The sequence below is a fragment of the Callithrix jacchus genome, chromosome 3 (genome assembly GCF_049354715.1).
Source record: "Callithrix jacchus isolate 240 chromosome 3, calJac240_pri, whole genome shotgun sequence".
NCBI lineage: Eukaryota > Metazoa > Chordata > Mammalia > Primates > Cebidae > Callithrix > Callithrix jacchus.
The window spans coordinates 91,671,089-91,679,092 of NC_133504.1; the positions used below are offsets into that span (position 1 = coordinate 91,671,089).

Sequence of the window (8,004 nt, forward strand, 5' to 3'; positions counted from 1 at the left end):
TGTATCCACTGAGAAGGCCTAGAATCAGCAGTGTCCCAGTAGCTATTATTACACTGTACATCAGATTTTGAAATAAAGGCTACTTTCAGCGCTAGGTCAGACAAATGACAAGATAATCTTGGAACTTCTTGGGATGTCAGAAATTAAGGAAGTGCTCCAGGAATGTTGGGAACATGTCAAAACAATGTAGGAGTTAGTCTGAAGGGGCTCTTACTGGCCAAATGTAGGAAAATTTGAGCATCAAATTAAATAATGATAATAATAGAATGTAATCCATTAAAAAAAAAAACCATGAATTTATCCTGATACAGATAAAGAAAACAAATGGTAAGTGGGGAGGGAAATATTTCCTTAGTTTGGCAATTAATGAATGTAGAATAAATGATAGATTCTAGAAAGTCACAATTTACAAACATTATAGTAATTAATGATAGTTAATTCAGGCAACAATCATCAATGGATGCTATTTTGGATTGTATGTGTTCCCCAAAAGTTCATGTGTTGTAAATTTAATCCAATGCAATTTTGTTGGAAGGTGAGGCCTAATAAGGAGTGATTGGGTCATAAAGGCAATAGATTAATGTTATTATTGAGGGAATGGGTTGGTTATTGGGAGGGTTGGTTGTTAAAAGCCAGTCTGGTCCCTGGTGCCTTTCTCTGTGTCATGTGCTCTTTTCTGCCTTCTGCCACGGGATGACCCTCACCAGATGCTAGTGCCATGCTCTTGCACTTCTCAGCCTCAAAAAGCAGGAGCCAAATAAACTTTTATTGTTTATAACTTACCTAGTCTATGATATTCCGTTACAGCTATGAAAAAGTTAAGACAGATGCTAAATGAAAAGTAAGTGAGGAATAAGATATGTACATAGTTTCAAACTACCACAAATTACTTCATTGCAAAGTAAAAAATAGTAACATTACAATAGCAAAATCTGGCAGGTGTCATACTAACTAGGTACTTAGCATCACCATTAACAATAACAGAATAAACTAACATCCCATGCCTTTTCTGTGGTGTGTCACTTCTTTAGTATTTCTGCCCCAAACCCATAATATGAATCTAATCAGATGAACTCAAATTGATGAGAATTCTTCAAATTAATTTGCTTGTACTCTTCAAAAATATCAAGATCATAAATGACAAAAGAGAAGCTAATTCCAGAAACTAAAGAAATTTGAAAACTAAATACAACATAATTTTGGACTAAATCATGAATAAGATAAAAGATAAATATAAAAGACATTGGGACAATTGATGACATTTGAATATAGGCTATGGAGATAATAATATTGTATCCATATTAAAGTTATGGATTTTGATCATTGTATTCCGGTTATATAAAAGAATATAAGGGTTAAAGGGGTACCAATCCTACAACTCACTTTCAACTGGTTCAAGAAAAATATATACATACACATACACACATATACAGAGGGAAAGAGATGGAAAAAGAACTGCAGCATTGAGTGATTAAAAAAAGGGAAAAATAAAAATTTAACAATTAGTGAATCTGGGATTTTTTTGTACTATTTTTGTATTTTTCTGTAAATTTAGATTATATTAAAACAAAAATGTTTTAAGGCATATAGGTCAACACCAACCCCGAACCATCCTGAATTTTACCAAGAATGTATAAGGAAATTTAGTTTCAGAATGTATAATATACCAACTTGCTAAAGCAACAGAAAGCCAATTTTTTTGTAAAATGAAAAGATCCTATGTAGCAGAATGGACACACAAAAAAAGCTAAAGCTGTCTCCAACATATTCATTTCAGAAAGTTGTTTGTTCTAAAGAGTAAACAGAAAAAGTTCAATTTCCTGAAGATGTAATCTATTATTATCCACACCAGGTGCAATATCCAATCTTATCCAAATAAATCAGTCCAAACTTATGCCTCTAAGAGGAAGAAAGGTCAAATTCGAACAAAATGTCCATCTCAGACAGAGGGAAAGAATGTGAGATGTGCTCTGTACAAATAAAGTGAACTTGTGTTCCAGCATAGTTATTATTAATGAGATGACTTTGACATTAAAGAAAAAAATTCCTTGAGGTTAGCCCAAATTGGTAGTTATTTTTAAAATATATGCTATATGCACAAAAACACAATAATTATTTTTAACTTAATAAAACTTACAGTGAAAGTCTTGAAATAAACTATCTGCATATTTATTAAGACAAAAAATCAGAAATAATTATTAAAAATTCTCAAGTAAGCATGGACAACATGGTGAAACCCTGATCTACTATAAATACAAAAATTAACTGGACGTGGTAGCATGCACCATAATCCCAGCTACTAGGGAGGCTGAGGCACAAGAATTGCTTGAACCCAAGAGATGGAGGTTGCAGTGGGCCAAGATTGTGCCATTGCACTCCAGCCTGAGTGACAGAGCAAGACTGTCACAAAAAAAAAAAAGGAATTATCAAGTAATCATAATTCCTATGTATTATGAAGCCATGAATGATGTTTTTATCTTTCTCCTGGTGTTTTGTGGTGTGTGTGTGTGTGTGTGTGTGTGTGTGTGTGTGGTGTGTGTGTGTTTCAGATAGGGTCTCACTCTGTTGCCCAGACTGAAGTGCAGTGGCATGAATATGGCTCACTGCAGCCGCAACCTCTTGTGCTCAATAGAGCCTCCTGCCTCAGCCTTCCAGAGGTGGAAGGAGCACACACCATGCTTTGCTAATGTTTAAAATTTTTGTAGAGATGAAATCTTGCTATGTTGCCCAGGCTGGTCTTAAACTCCTAAGCTCAAGTGATCCTCCCAACTTGGCTTTCCAAAGTGCTGGGATTACAAGTATGAGGCACCACATTCAGCTTTCTCCTTTTTCCTTTCTTTCTCTTCCCCTGTTCCTCATATTCTCTTCATCTATTTTTCTCTCAACTACCCTGCTTGTGAAGGTTAACCAGAACATTGCTTAGTTTTGCCAGTAGCACCCAGAGTTTATAGAGGTTGCTGACCTTGTACAAGGTATGCACAAGACATTTTTTGTGCATTAAATGACAGGGCATTTAAATGAAGCAAAATATCTTTCAAAGCATCTCACAGAAAAACAATTCCTGCTAAGAAAAGAGTCTCTGGGCTTCAGAATATGAACTACCCCACACCGACATGCTACGCACCTTAGAAAACAGCACTATGACAATTCCTGACCAGTGTGGGAAAGGATCATTTTGACTCAGAAGTGCTTCACAGATAACTGCATTATCCTTGCCAAAAAAAAAAAAAAAAAAGATAAGTAGTTAAATAAACTAAGAGACAGAATTATAAATGAAAAAAAAATTCAAAAATTTGTGTTTTAGTTCTTCCTACCCCAAGCAATAGATACATTTTCACTATTCCCTGCTTGTTCTACTTCTGTTCTGCTGTAGAATACTCCCTAAGAATGCTAATAGATTTCATGAATCCAATTTTCTCTCTAAAGAAAGGAAAATTAGGCCAAGAAAGATGACCCACGCCTGTAATCAGCCACTTTGTAAGGCTGAGGCTAGAGGATTGTTTGAGGCCAGGAGTTCCAGACCAGCCTGGGCAATAAAGCAATAGCTTCCATTCTACAAAAACTAAAAAGCTGAGCATGACATCACAACTACTTAGGATGCTGAGTGGTAGGATCCCTTTAACTCAGAAGCTTGAAGCTGCAGCGAGATATAACTGTGCCACTGCACTCCAGCCTGGAAACAGAGCAAGACCCTGTCTTAAAAATTAAAAAGAAAAGAAAAATTAAATTTAGTAAGTTCAAAGAGAAAAAATATATCATGATGAAATAAAATATCAGATAATGCTAACATTTATATTCCACTGTTTATGCCTCAACAAAAATATCAAAGTGCTAGGTAAGAGAAGAAAGTAAAGCTACGTGCTATGCAAGTTATTTTACACATCATTTTACTGAAGGATGTGAGGTAAATATTGTGATTCTCCAAGCTAAGAAATTTAAGGCTTGGAAAGGTTAGCTAATTTGCCTGAGATTAAGTAACTAGGATACAGCTTTAAATTCAGGCCTGCTTGAAAACTTGGGTTTTGCTTATATGCCTCTTTACTGCCTCTCTGGAATTTTTCTACTAATGCTATAGCAACATCATAATATCTTGACTTTTCAAATAAAGCAGGAGGAAAATAATTCCAGAAGTAAATGAAAATTTCTGAAATAAGTTATAGGGATATAGTATACATTATACGTTCAGACTCTGCTAAATTAATTGATATTTGACTATTCAAGCAATTCATAAATAAAATATAAATTATAAATTAATACTTCTATTATAAAAGAATCATTCAACATCAATTAAATGTGGGAATCACTAACAAACTAATCTCTAAAAGTCAATTAAAAAAAGATGGAAGGTGACAATAGCACAGCATTTTCCCCTTTAGTATCTATAATATCTTCTGCAGTGAAAGATACGCTCATAATGACACACTCAAATATTTCATGCATTCATTCTCTGTTCAGTCAGTTCTTACATGGCTCAGATTTCTTATTATCAGCTGGGGAACAGGATATAGTAAAATTTCCTATAAGCTTTATTCTAGCAATCTGGTTGCTAGCCAGATACAGTAGCATATACATTAACTTAGCCAGGAAACATTTTCCAGAGCATTATAAACAGTGGCCTTAGGGGTAACCAATGAGCCAATGAACAAGGCAAGTGAATATTGTAAGACTGCTCTTCCCCAGCCTGAAAGCTCAGTTCAGATTCCCTGTAGTGCCCATCAATTTCACAGTTCATCATCTGTGATGCAGGTTGCTGTTAATAAGTCATGGGGAACTGATGTGGTGAGGATTCCATCTTTGATGCACTCCTGGGTCTATCCATCATGCGAAATGGCAGAAACATATTTTGTGTTGCTCTTGTTAAGCAAGGTTGATTATTCATTATTATCAACATGTATTTGTTGGCAAGGCACAATATGGAACATGTAATTAGATTCAACATAGGTACTGCAGGATTTGTAATCAGGCAGAGGTTTTTTCTCTCTTGAGGGGAAAATAAGAAAGAAAGATGAGTCTTAAAATCTGAGTATTAAGTATCTTTCTATATAAAAGAGCACTGCTGATTTAAAATGAATTCCAACAATAAAAAATTCCTTCTCTCAAATATCTGAAAAGCTAACTAATACTAAGTGAGCATTAATAGGCAATGTCTGAATCTTTTCCCTGTTAGTGGCCTCAGATTTGGGTGGCAACATTTGACAAAAGTAATCTGTCAAATCAATTACTTAGTTCAAGCTCTTTATTTATAACTGTCAAAAACATTCTTGCTACAATGCTCCATTTCATATCAAACCTATGTTACTATTTACTACCATAGATAACTAAATTTCTTACTAAAGAGTGTCTTTCTGGCCAGGTGTGGTGGCTCACGCCTGTAATCCTAGTACTTTGGGAGGCTAAGGTGGGCAGATCACAAGGTCAAGAGATCAAGACCATCCTGGTCACCATGGTGAAACTCGATCTCTACTAAAAAAAGATACAAAAATTAGCTGGGAATATGGCACACACCTGGTAGTCCCAGCTACTCAAGAGGCTGAGGCAGGAGAATTGCTTGAATCCAGGAGGCGGAGGTTGCAATGAGCCAAGATCTCAGCGCCACCGCACTCCCACCTGGCGACAGAGTGAGACTCTGTCTCAAAAAAAAAAAAAGAATGTCTTTCTATACTTACCTTCATTTAACAATAAATATACTTGATAAACCAATAATTTGATAGACAATCTTGCAGGGAAAGTGTTATTTCATACTTAATATTTTACTGATTGGCTAAAAAATGAAAAATGTTAAAAATAAAAGAACTGAGAAATATATGTTTGCAAACATTTAAAAAAAATTATAAAACTGTTGCTTTTCCAAATTTCCAAAATTTATATTTACAAATGTTGTCCTCCTGACATGATGCACTGAGAAAGAAAAATCACTTCTATGCTATTACTGCTCCAAGTACATCACCTGATTCTAATCAGAAAACACCAGACAAATCCAAGTTGAGGGACATTCCACAAAATAACTGGTCTGTGTTCTTCAACAATGTTAAGGTCAAGAAAGACAAAGCAAAACTGAGGAAGTGTTCCAGATTAAAAGAGAACCAGAGATGTGACAACTACATGCAAAACATAAATGTGCAATTTTTCTGTTGCTATAAAGGACATTATTGGGACAAATGGTAAAATCTAAATAACACCTGTGGAATAGAAAATAATATTGTATCAATCTTAACTTGTTAATTTGATAATTGTTTTTTGGTTATTTAAGAAAATGTTTTCATTTTTCTTATTTTTAAGCACCTCACTCTGACATATTCAGGAGTAAATGATGGGTGTCATGTGTGTAACTATCTCACATAGTTCAGAGAAAGAATGAGTATGTGTGAGTGACAAAGGGACAGAAATAAGGTAAAGATGTCAAAATGTTAACAGTGAGGAATCTGGATAAAAGGTAAATTAGAGGCCAGGCGCTGTGGCTCTCATCTGTAATCCCAGCACTTTGGGAGACCAAGGTTGGTGGACATGAGGTCAGGAGTTCAAGACCAGCCTGGTCAAGATGGTGACACCCCGTTTCTAGTAAAACTACAAAAATTAGCCAGTTGTGGTGGGTAGATTCCTGTAATCCCAGCTACTTGGGAGGCTGAGACAGGAGAATCACTTGAACCCAGGTGGCAGAGGTTGCAGTGAGCCGAGATCATGCCACTGCACTCCAACCTGGTTGACAGAATGAGAATCAGTCTCAAAAAAAAAAAAAAGGTATATTCGAATTGTTGTACTGTTATTACAGCTTTCATACGTCTGGAAAGGATATGAAAATAAAATATGACAGAAAAAAATCTTAGTTACATTGTTATGGAACATACTATAATTCAAGACATGTTTAATTAAAATGAAGTGACTGTGAATTTCATATAATATATATCCCTTGATTGTTTTCACATATCAAGCAACTGCAGCTGTTGTAAGCTGTTACTTATATAGACTTCTCTCAAATTTAGCTATACCAGTGGGAAACAATGGCATGATAATCCTTAATAGCTGACAATTTAAAGCAATTTGCAAAATATTGTCTCACTAATTCAAACAAACAGGAAGAATAATATATAGCTGAAATAAGCAATATTTCAAGGGATTGTTAATGGTTACTTTTAAACAAGTACTACAAACAAAAATAATGAAATGTTGTCATACAGAACTCCTTCAAGCTACTGTGAAAGACACATATGTACTATAGGTACAAGTGAGTTTTTATTATTTAACATGTAGTCTATAAATGGGTTACTAAAACACTGGCTAATATTTACTGTATTCTTACTATGCCAATACTTTAAATGCATTTATAAAACAAACCAACCCATCAGGAATAAAGAGCTTGAACTAAGGTTTTTTTTTTAATTAATGTAAAGCTTAGCTAACACTTCTATCTGAAATTGCATGTCATTGGCTTCCAATGTTTTTTGTTGTTCATTTCTGTCAAATCATAACTCAGACGTAAAAGTTCAAATGCCAACTCCAATAAAGTCTTCCTTAATTCAATAATCAGAACTAATCATTCCCCTTTCTGAATTCCTTATTCTGTTGAATAAGCCTTTACTCAACAACATTTGTTAAAGTTCTCCTAAATATATGTATTAAACACTTGCTACATCCAAAACATTGAGTGATTTCTAAGAGTTCACAGGATAAAAGGGATTGTTAATATAATTAAAATTATATAATAAAACAATGGTGTTATTAAAAATACCTTGAATTTATTGGACACTTACCAATATGACAAGCATGGTACTAAGTATGTTACAAACACTGTCTTCTTTAACTCTTACTGTTACCGTATACAGAAGTCATTATTAACATCCCCATTTTGCAGATGAGAAAACCAAGACAGAGAAAGGGAGTAACTTACGTAAGCAGACATAACTGGTAAATGACAGAGTCTGGTCTATTTGACTCAAAAGTTTATGTTTTTAAACTACTTCCTGCCTGCGAAAGGTAGCAGTCTCACGGACGGGAAAATGTGAACCC

General features: G+C 34.7%; 1 protein-coding gene across 12 annotated transcripts in view; it reads right to left on the reverse strand.

The window, feature by feature from the left end:
• The window catches only part of GSTCD (glutathione S-transferase C-terminal domain containing), a 156,788-nt gene that overhangs the window by 87,919 nt on the left and 60,865 nt on the right, over nt 1-8,004 (reverse strand). The window lies entirely within an intron of this gene.